The sequence below is a fragment of the Caretta caretta genome, chromosome 28 (genome assembly GCF_965140235.1).
Source record: "Caretta caretta isolate rCarCar2 chromosome 28, rCarCar1.hap1, whole genome shotgun sequence".
Classification (NCBI taxonomy): Eukaryota; Metazoa; Chordata; order Testudines; family Cheloniidae; genus Caretta; species Caretta caretta.
In genome coordinates this window covers 12,539,274-12,553,320 of record NC_134233.1, presented here as the reverse complement: position 1 = coordinate 12,553,320, position 14,047 = coordinate 12,539,274, and the positions used below count along the sequence as shown (strand labels likewise).

The window sequence follows — 14,047 nt, the reverse complement described above, 5'->3', positions numbered from 1 at the left end:
AAGCTGGGGCCAATTCGTTTCTGCAATTGATTGTAGTGTAGTGTGGTGGTTATCATGTTTGCTTGACACACAAAATATCCCTGGTTTAAAACTAGGCAGAAACAGTGCCTTTTCCCCCAACTGATCACTTTTGGTCTTCCTCCATTCCAAGCCCTTTGCTGAAATACACCCGTATTTCCCACACTTTTTGTTCCTTTTTCTTTCCTTTTACGATATTTTAGGGTTGTAATTTAATGGCCACACAATTTTGCTCATGAATTAAAGTTTAACACAACATTTGACAGCCTTTTCCCATGCCCTCTTTTCTGTCACTTACAGGAGTTTACTTATGGGAATATTCACTGATTTATTGCACTGAACATTTCAAAGGAAAGGTCAGAATCATTTACCTTGGATTCACTTTCCTTACTTCTTTCTAATTCTTTCTCCCACGTAGATGGGGAAATCTGTGTTGGAACAATTTAGCTTACCACTCTCTCTTTCTAGACGGAAGCTGACACAGTTTAAAACTTCCCAATTTGCAAATATCTATGTGAAAATATTTTCTAAACCAATGCAGAGATCCTGGGCAGGGCTAGGGGTGAGGCAGATTAATAATTGGCTGTTCTTTATTTTGGTGCTTGCTAATTGGCCATTTGGAATTTTAATACAGGATGGCATTACAGCCGAAAGATAATCTCAACATGTGGAGAAGAAACGGTTATACGGGCTAATAAATAATTTCTTGGTGTCACACCAAAAGTGATGCATTCCAGTGTGAAAGAAGAACTAATTCATGTCTTATGAGCATTTGCTATGTAGTTGTAGCCATGCATGTCCCAGAAAAGCTTGTCTTTGTCCCCAACAGAAGCTGGCCCAGTCAAAGATATTATCTCACCCACCTGCGCGTTTGCTCGCCACACTACCTGAGACAAGCGGAAAGAGACTCAAAGCAGAGAAAAGGGAACAAAGAAGTTGAATTCCTAGCTGAAAAATGGGCCCCTTTGTCAGCTAGAGGCAATCTCAGACGATTCTGGGACCTCTTGTGGCTATTGCTGGTTTTGAAAAAAGCCAGGTGTTATTTAGACAATATCGCTTCCAGTATATCCACTGAAGCAGATTTATGCTTCACGATTGCTGTGTATCCAAAGAGATTCATTCAATTCGGCACACAAGTGAATAGAGATGGGCAGCTGGAGTCAGCCAGTTCGCCCCCATCTCAAAGTCTTTGGTTTTTAAAGATGCCCCTTTTTGTGTTTATAAGGGACAGGGCACAAAATGGCCAGATGATAATAAGCTATTGGGGTGAAAGTTCTGAGGTTTTTTTAATTTGCAGTGAAGACTGAATGGAGAATTGTGTCGAGAAGTTTCTTTCCCTGACTGAGGGTGGAACCAAGGCAGCATCAACGAGACTCCTAACCAGTAGACCAAGGGTACTCAACAGGTGTACCACGGGCCAACTCTAGACAGCCAGAAATTTTTAATGGACCCTGAAATCTTTTTATGTACTTATTATGATGATTTTTTAAAATTATTTTCTCTGCAGTCTGGACCTTGATTATATCTCGACCAAGGAATTCAGACCTTGACAAAAAATAATTGACTACCCCTGTAGTAGACCGTAAGGGGGGGCAATGTAGGGTTTTTTGGTTCAGCTCCTCTATGCTTTCTAAGGCTCCTTTCTCTCCAGTTTAGGAAATGGTCCATTCCCCATTTCAGAGGGGACAAGAACAGAGAGTGAAGGAACCCCTGTGCTCATAACCTGAGCTCAAGGAAAAGCGTTGAAACAAGCTCAAATTATGCTTTAGGTTCCTCCATCAGAATCCCAAGAGCAACACAAAAGAGGAACAATCCTCCTCTGCTTTCATTTACCCCACCGCATCCCTCTCTGCTTCTTCTTCTGCCTACCTAGTGGCTTGTCCAGGGAAACCACTCCGCTGATTATAATTTTGGCATAGAAAGCCAGGGAGGGGATTTGCTTCCACTTGACGTGAGCAGATAGCATTCTGACTCAGTGTCTATAATCAGGTTTCCCAGCTTCGGCTGCCCCCGGTTTGTTACCTCTGCGCAGGCAGGAAGCAGCCAAAGTGCTGACCCTCGCGTCACATGGGCTCTGGTGTCATGATGTTTTGTACAGCATTGGCGAGTCCATGTTTTATCTCTTTGTCCTCCTCGGTAAGCCGGACCCTTCCCCACAAATAGTTTCCTCTGACGCTGGAGGGATCGAAGTACCTGCAGGTTTCCTTCACTCAGCTTTATTTTCCTGCATTTCTTGTGTCTTGTATTGCTGTGCCAGGGAGCTGGCAGGGAAATGCCCATGGGAAAGTGAAGTCAAAGTGAGCTTTCTTGGTTTGGCGCTTTCCTGCGTTTTGTCTCCTGGTGAGAAGGGGAAACTGGAGGAGCTATCATAGCGTTTCTGACGGATATCTGAGGTAAAAAAGAAGCCATTGGTGTTCTTTGTGCTCCTGTTCTTCAAAGAGAAACGCTGAAATAGCTGACGCAGTGGCTACTGAGAAAGCTCAACTAAACAGGCGAAAAGCTCGCCACGACTGGTTTTTGCAGTGTAGATTATTACCACGTTCGCTTCAGGCATGAAAGGCCTCTGGGTCATTGGGCAGAAACAGTGTCTTGTTTTGCTTCTGATTATTTTTCTTTTCATTCCCTTCAAGTCGTTTATCAAGCTTTCTTCCTCATTATTTTTTCCTTTCATGAAACTTTAGGGTCGGAAGGTGGGGATTACTCTGAATTTTGAGGGAAGGAATAGACCGTAAGTTTGGAGATTGCCAGCTACTTAACAAATATGAGCCTTGAAGAATCCCAACCCTTTGTCCTCTCCCTGGAGATTTGGAGCTCTCACTGCCATGGCCTGGGTTCAAGTCCCGGTCAGGGAAAAGTGAGTTTACATCAAAACACCTTAATTGAGGGGGGAGGGATAGCTCAGTGGTTTGAGCATTGGCCTTCTAAACCCAGGGTTGTGAGCTCCATCCTTGAGGGGGCCATCTGGGGCAAAGATTGGTCCTGTTTTGAGCAGGGGGTTTGACGAGAGGACTTCCTCAGGTCCCTTCCAACCCTAATCTTCTATGATTTAGCTCCCAGAAAGCGGTTTCCCCTCTTTCATTTCTTTTGAGATAACTACAAGCAGCCTCATGTCCCCTTTTCATGTCAGAAACGTCTACTGACTGATGATCACATTTCCTCTCCTTTCCTGTCTAGGCAGGGTCGGGGTGTGAGGAATGAGAAAAGAACAAATGGAAATTTCCAAGCCAGCCTTTTAACAGACAACTTCACATTTCATTAGAAATAACACTGATTTCCTTTCAGAGTGGTAGCCGTGTTAGTCAGCAAAAACAATGAGGAGGACTTGTGGCACCTTGGAGACTAACAAATTTATTTGGGCGTAATCTTTCCTGGGCTAAAACCCACTTCATCACATGCATGGAGTGGAAAATACAGCAGGAAGAGATATATACAGAGTCCATGAAAAGATGGGGGTTGCCTTAAAATCATAGAAGATCAGGGTTGGAAGGGACCTCAGGAGGTCATCTAGTCCAATCCACTGCTCAAGGCAGGACCAATCCCCAATTTTTGCCCCAGATCCCTAAATGGCCCCCTCAAGGATTGAACTCACAGAGAATTCTTTGAAATGGGCCAGCCTGATTACCACTACAAAAAGTGATTTTTCCTCCTGCTGATAGTAGCCCATGACATGCTAATGAAGAAATAGCTGTGATTTAAAATCTCCACTCAGAAATGGTGAACAACAGCAGAACCCAAAGTAACTGAAGGAAGGGCAGATGATCACAGTTAGTTCATTGTTTAAGTCAATATTGTCTGAGATGTTCTGGGGAGAGAATTCCACGGTAAATGATTTTGTAGTTTTGCAGGACATCACACCCCCTGGGGAGAAGCTCCTGAAAGAAAATGTGGCCCCAGGAGTGTCAGAGAAGGGAATCACTCTTTGCCTTACAAGGTGGGTGAGGGAAACCTGCAGGGACTTAGATTCCTCCAGAGTCTGATGAAACCATTGGTGGGGAAAGTCTGGGGAAGCTGACTAGGACAAGGAGAGGTAAAAAGGGCTTGCAGCTCTTGTGCAATCCCCATGCTCCCAGCAGAAGGGTCCAGGGGGTTCAGCACTTTGGCTGCTTGTTGAGGACACAGAATTCAGAAGATGGCAAAACTCAGAGCCCTGTTACATGGAGACATAATGCAATCAGCTCACACCGAGGGAGAGCCAACTCCCTCCCTTGCTCTCTATGCCAAAGTTCCTATCAGCTCAATGTCCTTCCCAGAAGAAGGCCCAGGTCGGCTGCTGAGAGGGTTGCAATGGGGTGAATGAAGGCAGAGGAGGATTGTTCCTCCTGGGTTTTCTTTGTGTTGCTCTGTGATCCTAGTGGAGGAAACTGACGCAGCACTTGAGTTTGTTTCAGTGGCTTGGGTTGGGCTCAGGTTGTGACCCTGAGCACAGGGGTTCCTGCCCGCTCTGCTCTTAGCCGCTCAGGGAATGGACAAAGAAGCAGTTTCAGAAATTGGACAGAAAATAGCCTAAGAAAGTGTAGCACAGCTGAGAAGAACAGCATTATCCTCCTCTCCCTGGTGGTCTAGTGGTTAGGATTTGGCACTCTCACTGCCACGGCCTGGGTTCAATTCCCAGTCAGGGAAAAGTGACTTTACAGCAAAACACCTTAATTTATTCTTCACTTGCAATTTTAACAAATTGATGGTTTTTCCCTGATTCCCCCATCTTCTATGTGATCTTGGCAAGGGCTTTGGAGACCATATCAAAATCAAAGCTTCCCACTGACTAGGAGCAGAATGTGGGCATGTTTCCACTGTGCACCTAGATGTCCACAAATAGACAGGTGCAAATTAGTCACAAAGAGCTCAGAAAAGGTTTAGGGGATGACAATCTCACTCCCTAAGTACCTACATGGGGAACAATACTTACGAACAGGCTCTTCAATCTAACAGACAAATGTATAATGTGAGCCAATGGCTGGAAGTGAAGCTAGACACATTCAGATTGGAAATAAGGCGTGCTTTCTGACAGGGAAGGGAATTAACCATTGAAAATCTTACCCAGAGTCCTGGTGGAGTCTCCATTCCTGGAAATTTTCAAATCAATATTGGATCTATTTTTTTTTAAACAGATCTGTTCTAGTTGAAAAGGAATTCTTCGGGGGCAGGGGTCGGGCCCGTGCTAGACAGGAGGTCAGACTGGGTGTTTAGGAAGACCCCTTGTGGTTTTAAAATATGGGAAACAAACCCTTAAATGACAAACGCTTTATTCTGTGAACCAAAAAGAAGTGCTTCCCCTGGCTCTTTTTCTCATTTTGTAAACAAGGGCTTGGAATTTCAACCCTCAGTGAAGCTTTGCCTTTAAACTGAATTAGGTGAATTTTCCAGCTCTTGATCCTCTGAGTCTAAGGAAGAATCCCTGAAAAGCAGGTGAGGTTTCAGTTCAGAATTTCATAGGTTAATTTGATGCCATCCAAGAGTGAACCCTTAGGTAGGGAACAAGTGAGAATTTGTTGACCGAGAAAAATTCCTGGTGAAAATTGGCAAAGCTGTGGATATTTTTAAACATTCCAGTGAATTTACACATGAAGATACAAACAGAGAGAGAAACACAGAGAGAGAAAGAGAAAATCACACACTGCACAGGCCCATGCAGGCATTAACAAAAATCAGACCCACACACAAATCCACATAGCACACAGAGAATCAGAATAACAGATTCAGAGCAGGCTGCACATCGGGGACAGGAGGACGGTGAAGAAATTTGGCATCATGTGACCTCCAGAAGAAGAATGCGGAGCGTCCAGGTACCAGCAATGCCGGTACAGGTAAGTAACCGTTTTCATGTTCTCTCCACAGGTACTAATGCGGAGAGTGGACCAGAGGATACATCTGAGGGAAGGGAGCAGAAGGAGACTGCGCCAATTGGAAGGCATGAGATGCACTGTGCTAGGGTTGGGGGTTCCACGACCACCGCTCCCAAGAGGAGAAGGCGGGCGGTGGTGGTCGGGGACTCTCTGCTCAGAGGGACTGAGCCATCTATCTGCCATCCAAACCGGGAAAACCAGGAAGTCTGCTGCTTGCCAGGAGCTAAGATTCGCGATGTGACGGAGAGACTGCCGAGGCTCATCCAGCCCTCGGATCGCGACCCCTTCCTGCTCCTCCACGTGGGCACCAATAATACTGCCAAGAATGACCTTGAGCGGATCCCTGCGGACTTCGTGGACCTGGGAAGAAGGATAAAGGAGTTTGAGGTGCAAGTGGTGTTCTCGTCCAACCTCCCCGTGGAAGGAAAAGGCCGGGGTAGGGACTGTCGAATCGTGGAAATCAACGAATGGCTACGCAGATGGTGTCGGAGAGAAGGCTTTGGATTCTTTGACCATGGGATAGTGTTCCAAGAAGGAGGAGTGCTAGGCAGAGACAGGCTCCACCTAACGAAGAGAGGGAAGAGCATCTTTGCAAGCAGGCTGGCTAAGCTAGTGAGGAGGGCTTTAAACGAGGTTCACCAGGGGAAGGAGACCAAAGCCCTGAGGTAAGTGGGGAAGTGGGATACCAGGAGGAAGCATGAGCAGGAGTGCAGGAGAGAGGAGGGCTCCTGCCTCACACTGAGAAAGAGGGGCGATCAGCGGGTTATCTCAAGTCCCTATAAATAAATGCACGAAGCCTGGAAAACAAGAAGGGAGAACTTGTTGGTTCTAGACTATTCTCAGTGGTAGAAGAGGACAGGACAAGGAGTAATGGTCAAGTTGCAGTGGGGAGGTTTAGGTTGGAAATTAGGAAAAACTTTTTCACTAGGAGGGTGGTGAAACACTGAAATGCGTTACCTAGGAAAGTGGTGGAATCACCTTCCTTAGAAGTTTTTCAGGTCAGGCATGAGAAAGCCCTGGCTGGGATGATTTAGTTGAGGATTGGTCCTCCTCTGGGCAGGGGGTTGGACTAGATATCTCCTGAGGTCCCTTCCAACCCCGATATCCTAGGATTCTATGATCATTTGGCCAACAACATGCAGCAAAGCACCCAACTCAGTTGCATGAATGCTCTATAAACCACTCCTCAGTTATACAGAGACTCCAGCATATCTCCCCAGCTCTCAGCCTTGCACCTCAGAAATGTACCATCTTACATGGCTCACGGCCTTCTCTTGAAAAGTGTAAGCTCATTAATTAGTTCGCCACTTCATCAAAAATAAAGGGGACATGCACCAGCCTTTGTCATGTGAGCAACTTTCCCAAGCACTTTGGACAAACTCAGGAGTAAGTATAAAATAGTAAAATAAGTTTATTAACTACAGAAAGTTAGATTTTAACTGAGTATAAGTGTTGGTCACAGAGGTCAAAAGTGGTTACAAAACAAACGAAAATAGACTCCCAGTCTAAACCCTAATTTGAATCTACTAAGCAAGAATTGGATCAAACAGCTTTTCTCACTCACTGGTTGCTCCAGGCAATGTTGAGTTCTTAATACACAGACTGAATTCCCTCTCAGCCTGGGACCAATCTCCGCAGTTCAAATTCTGAGTCTTCCAGACAATCTTCCAGGTGTTGAGATTGGGGAAGAGACAGGCCACGTGGGGGTGTCTGACTCTCATTCATATTTTTTCTCCAGCTGCTAGGTAGATTCTTGCCGTGATGCTGGGGTTAGTTAGCCCCCAATATGGAGCAGCAGTTTGCCTCCTGCACCTTGTGGTAGGCGTGTCACAGCTCCTTCACTTTGGCCCCGCACGGCAGTGTGTCCCTGTCATGGCCCCTTTCTATCATGCATCACGAAATCTGCGTGCGCACCTCGGGAGTTACACCGCAGAAAGCTGCTTTCCTGTGCAGAAACTTGCCCGTGTAGACAAGGCCGCAGAGGGCTTACATAAGAACGCCCGACAGGTCATAGACTGGGTCAGACCAATGGTCCGTCAAGCCCAGTGTGAGCACATGTAGGGGGTCTCTCCTGTGTACGTTCTCTGATGTGTGATTAGGGTAGAGCTCTGATTGAAGCTTTTCCCGCACTCAGAGCATGTGTAGGGCCTCTCCCCTGTGTGGATTCGCTGATGTGAGAGGAGGGATGAACTGTCAATGAAGTGCTTCCCACACTCAGGGCATCCATAAGGTTTCTCACCCGTGTGGATTTTCCGATGTGTAATAAGGAGTGAGCTCTGCTTGAAGTGTTTCCCACACTCAGGGCATCCGTAAGGTTTCTCACCCGTGTGGATTTTCCGATGTGTAATAAGGTGTGAGCTCTGCTTGAAGTGTTTCCCACACTCAGGGCATCCTGCCTGCGCCAGAGAGAAAGGAAATCTCAGAGAGAAGAATGGAAAAAGGGATGAAGGAACCAAAATGTGTACAGGACAGATCAAACCTATCAGGAGCTGATTTTCCCTTCAACCTTCCCCAGACGAGAGAAAGGAAGGGATCAGTTCTGGGCCCGTATCTCAGAAGAAATCTCAGGGGACAGCGAGATTGGGGAGGGACCTGCTGCCAGTTGTCAGTCAGGATAGGTGGGAAGCCATGAGTGACCTCTGCCTAACGATTCTACATCTGCAGGGAACAATCCTGAACTTGGAGAGCTCACAAGGTCTTTGTAGGGCATCCCAAATGTTTCCTGTATTCACCGACAGTTTTGGGGTTGGTTTAACCAATGCCTCACGTATGCAGGCAGCTCTCGGGAGCACTTTCTTCTTAGAGCCATGAAGGTCTGGGACGCACGACTCCTCCCCTCGTTCCAGCTGCGAGATCACATCAGTTCTGGAAACTGGAAACCCTGCTCAAGGCAAAGAAAACAAGGGAGGTCAGTGGAATTTGTGGGATACTTGTCACAAAGAATATTCCATGCTTTTAAGCCCAGCTCACTTTTAAGTAGTAACGACCCAAGGCCGGCTTCCTTGGCTCAAAGTGCCAGGAGATGATTATTATTTCATTATTATTAATATTGGAAGGGGAACGGAAGAGATGGGGTTCACGCCACCCCCACAATGCCACCTCTGCTCTGTCCTGTTCCAGCATCACCCCACCATGCCCGTGACACACACACGACCAGAGACCCTCCCTAATTATTAATTATTATTATTTCAGTTCTCTGAAAACATCAACTCAGTGTCCAACGGCAGTCAAAAAGCAAAGAGAATGTTGGGAATCATTCTGAAATGGATAGATAAGAAGACAGAAAATATCATATCGCCTCTATATAAACCCATGGTACACCCACATCTCGAATACTGCCTGCAGATGTGGTTGCCCCATCTCAAAAAAAGATATATTGGAATTGGAAAAGGTTCAGAAAAGGGCAACCCAAATGATTACAGGTATGAAACTCTTCTGCACAGGGAAAGATTAAAAAGACCGGGACTATTCAGCTTGGAAAACAGACAAAGGGGGGATATGAGAGAGGTCTATAAAATCAAAACTGCCGTGGAGAAAGTAAATAAGGACGTGTCATTCACTCCTTCTCATAACACAAGGACTAGGAATCACCCAATCAAATTAATAGGCAACAGGTTTATAAGAAACAAAAGGAAGTATTTCTTCACACAATGCACAGTCAACCTGGGGAACTCCTTGCCAGAGGACGTTGTGAAGGCCAAGATTATAATAGGGTTACAAAAAACAAACAAAAAACACCATGAGAAATCTATTGAGGACAGGTCCGTGAATGGTTATTAGCCAGGATGGGCAGGGATGGTGTCCCTAACTTCTGTTTGTCATAAGCCGTGAATGGGTGACAGGAGATGAATCACTTCATGATTCCCTGTTCTGTTCATTCCCTCTGGGACAGCTGGTGCTGGTCACTGTCGGAAGACAGGACACTGGGCTAGATGGACCTTTGGTCTGTCCCAGTGTGGCCGTTCTTAAATACCAGGGAACCAAGTGAGTCCAGTGCAATGGGAGGGAGTAGGAAAATCCCTGGGTGTGGAGAACACTGGGAAATTAGAAACTATCATTCAGAAGCAACAGACTCTAAATAGTCTAGAAAAGCAGAATGTGAAAAATAAGAATCGGGGTCATGTGACTTCAGGAATGAGGGACCCAAAAAACCAAGTCTGCAGAGAAGGTGGATTGTGGCTAGTGCACATGGGGATGGGGGGAGCAACTCTCCAAGTCTCAAGGATTTTCACCAGCAACCGAGGCCATTGTCCCATGCACGGGGCAATCCGGAGCAGTGAGGAGTTGTGTCATCTGTAATCCTGGCTGAGTTTCAATGTTCTGCTGCTGGAGCTCCCTTGTCTGGATTCCCCCAGCCACCATTCAAGGTCTGTGTGATCAGTAACCCTGGACCAGCCGCTCTGACCCCAGCAGCCTGCTTCTTACACCCCAAGCACATTCTGGTCTGGGTGGAGAAGGCTCAGGGTTTGAGAGAAGGCCACGGGTAGGAAGCTTCTGTTCGTTATGCTGGACCTAACCCCCCGTTTTACTTGTGCAAACAGGAGATATTTGACACTGTGCGATTCTGCTCCTGTGCTCTCTTCCCATAGTGTTCAGCAGCAGGGGAGGGTCTCTGGTCGTGTGTGTGTCACTGGCATGCTGGGGTGATGCTGGAACAGGACAGAGCAGAGGTGGCATTGTGGGGGTGGCGTGAACCCCATCTCTTCCGTTCCCCTTCCAAGAACCGAGGGGACAGGAATCCTTACCCAGCGAGGTCACAGTCTCATAGGTCTCCTGCATGACGTCTCTGTAGAGGGTTCTCTGAGCGGGGTCCAGCAGAGCCCACTCTTCCCTGGTGAAATACACAGCCACCTCCTCGAAGGTCACCGGCCCCTGAAAGAGCAAGAGCCCCACACTCAGGACCTGCTGCCCCACTCACAGCCCCACTATTCGTGGGGGAGAGGAGCCAATAAAACGGAAACTCTGGGTGGACCGCAGTCAACAGAGTCCCACCCCCACCCCGCTCAGAGCACCCAGGAAACACCAGGGTGAGGGGGCGAAGAGAGAGCCCCTCCTCTCTCCCAGCAGATCCATCACACACCTACTAGCCACAGACTGATACTGGAGATGCTGCCCCGAGCAGGGTCTAGGGAGAGATCTCTTGTAGGAAGCCCAACACCCTCCTCCTTGTGAAAAGAAAAGGAGGACTTGTGGCACCTTAGAGACTATCCAATTTATTTGAGGATAAGCTTTCGTGAGCTACAGCTCACTTCATCAGATGCAAACTGAGGAAAGTGTAGAAGAGCTTTTTATATACACACAAATCATGAAAAAAATACCTCCTCCCACCCCACTCTCCTGCTGGTAATAGCTTATCTAAAGTGATCACTCTCCTTACAATGTGTATGACAATGAAGGTGGCCCATTTCCAGCACAAATCCAGGGTTTAACAAGAACGTCGGGGGGTGGGGGGGGCAGGAAAAAACAAGGGGAAATAGGTTACCTTGCATAATGACTTAGCCACTCCTAGAGCTGGATATGAAGCAGGGGAATCTCCCCTAAGCCTGACTGGTGGCTTCCCCCTTCGTATTTCAAGGCACCCGCTGGTTAGTTGGGTCAGGCTCCAGCACTACGAGTCTGGTCCTTTTTCCCAGCCCCATCTAGGTAGGTTATTTTCTGTTCACCAGATTGGAGCATTTCCACCTCCGAACCTCATGGGTCTCTTCCAAGAATCTAGGCCACTTATTAAACAACTCCCAGCAGGTCTGCCACCCCCTGGCCTCCTCCCTTTCTCCACCCTGTGCATTTCCTGCCCCGCTCCAACCTCCAAACCAGACGGTGCAAACCTTCCCCTCTCCCGTGTATTTGCTGTCCCTCTCTCTCCTGCAGGAACAAATCAGAACCCCCCACAATAACCCCTACCTGAGCTGGCTCCTCTGCAGCCATGTCGCTCCCTTGTCCCATGGGAGGACGGGATGAACCGGAAAGAAACATGAGCGTCGTTCTGCAACCTGGCCGGGCAAGAAGGGCTGTTGTGGAAGTTTAGGAACAGGCATTAGTTCATTTCACATCACGCTTCCCCCAGGCTCTTTCCTTGCAGAGCGAGATCCGAGATTCTGCCATGCTGAGAAAATGCTCAATCTCTGGATTACAGCAAAGACCTGGCCCCTCCTGCCAGGCTAGGCCCACAGACACACTTTTAACCTCCTTTCTCCCTCCCGCATCCCAAAACAAAGTCTCTGAACGCAATCCTAGAAAAAAGCAGAACCAAAGGAGTCCCTTTCGAGGATTCCCTCGGACACTGACCCCACGGCAGCCACACCCCAGCAGGAGGGACATGGAGTCAGGAACTGGGTTTTCCTCTCTCTCATCCTTGTCTTGTCCACAGGAAAGTGATTCTCCCCACAGTGCAGTAATACATCTGTCTGGGCAGATGAGAGAGCTGGAAATCTCTTTCAAAACTCTTTTATCCCACGGACCCTGTCAGTCTCTCTATCTCCTTTTCCCTGTGCCCTCTCCATGCCTGTCTGCTAGGAAACTCTCATTCCTGGGTTGTTTGCTCCCCCATGGCTGGATTTGCTCCTGCAAATGGCAGGAGAAATGGGGGGGGGGGGCTGTTTGTGGAGAGTCATTTTATAGTCCTTCACTGCCTGCCTGGGATTTCCCCATTGCCTGCCTAGGACCCCCACCTGCCCTCCACCAGGATCTGCCAGCCCATTTGCCTGGGACCCCCTCCTCCTCCCAGCAGGACCCCCTGACGCTTTACAGGAGGACCCCTCACTCTGCGCCAGGGACCGCCCCACCACAGTGCTGTGCACTGGGCATGGCAATGGTCCCAGGAGCCAGCTGGGCAATCCCAGACAGAGCCCCTGGCACAGCACCAGGCAGCGTCTAATCCCCTGCCCCACCTGCCCAAGAGACCCCCACCCCACTGGTCTGCAGCCAACAGGCCCCCAGCGATACCCACCTCCAGGACCCATAGCCTTAGGGCTGGGCACTTCAGAACTAACTCCCGAAACCCCAAACCCTCCAGAACCCACCAACCTGACTAGGGCTCCCCCCTGCCCAGCCACCCTGAGGCCTCCCCCTACCACAATGTCCCTTCAGCTCCCGCTGCAATCTCCCCACACAGACACCTGCCCCCCCCCCAGCAACAATGTTCCCTCACAGTGTCTGGTAAGTGGATAGAAAGTTATCACCACCCCCTGCTGGCCAGTCACACAGGCAGAGGGAGCCCGGGGGGACGCCTCTTTAACAGGAGAAAGGAAGCCATGGAGGGCCAAAATAAGTAAGACATTTCCATACTCTGTTACTAGGAAATAATGGCCACCGTGGATCCACCCCAGAGTTGGCTACATCTTTGCACTGCGGGAAGCCCCCCCTCACGGAGACCCACGGAGGGCGATAGGTTCCCCCCAAGGAAGGACAAGTTGCTTGGATTTAGAGACATGGGGAACAGCCCCAAACCCAGGAGGATTTTTAATTGACATTTGATGATGACATCGTAAGAGGGAAACCTGAGATTTGAGATCAGTGTTCAGAAATGAAAGAGAAAGGGTGGAAATCTGAGGGATTTTGGATCCATTTATGCAAATTATAGAGAGGAAAGTGGAAAATGACTGGGATTTTATAGCAGTTGTTGATAGGAGGTAAAAGCTGAGTGTATTTCCCACCACTATTTGGTCAATGAATAGAGCGGAAATGGGCAACATTGGCAAACGTTTTAGATCCATATTCAGGAATCTGAGAAAAGGTGTAAATCTGAGATTTTCGTCGTAATTTATAATCACAGAGACAGGGAAAGCTCTCAGGGGCATATTCAATTAGAAGTAGACAACTCGAGTAAAAGTGGGGCAAACGTTGAGGGTATTTTTTAGGAATCTTTGAGACGTACAGAGAAAACGTGTCACAAACTACGCAACTGAGAACATGGGATAAACCCCAAGACCGGGGGGGATTTTATGTGGCTATTAAAGAACGAGCTGGAAAAGGGGGACCGTTTGTCATATAAAATCCAGCCTGTCCAATACACAAACAGAAAGTGATGGTCCCCCCCGGCCCCGTTCACCTGGGCAGCAGGGAGCCCTCTGAGGGGCTGACTGAAGGGGGTGGCGGGGGGAGCTGGAGTGCTCCCTGGGGGCGGGGAGGGGGCGGCAGTGGGGGATGGGCAGGTGGGGGGCAGAGAGTCACTTTCCTGCCCCCCCCGC

At 48.3% G+C, this 14,047-nt stretch overlaps 1 non-coding gene across 1 annotated transcript; it reads left to right on the top strand.

Annotated features, from left to right (window-relative positions):
* Positions 1-4,566: 4,566 nt before the first annotated feature.
* TRNAE-CUC (transfer RNA glutamic acid (anticodon CUC)) lies at positions 4,567-4,638 on the top strand. The gene has a single exon. It is a non-coding gene; the product is annotated as a tRNA-Glu (tRNA).
* The last annotated feature ends 9,409 nt before the right edge of the window (positions 4,639-14,047 follow it).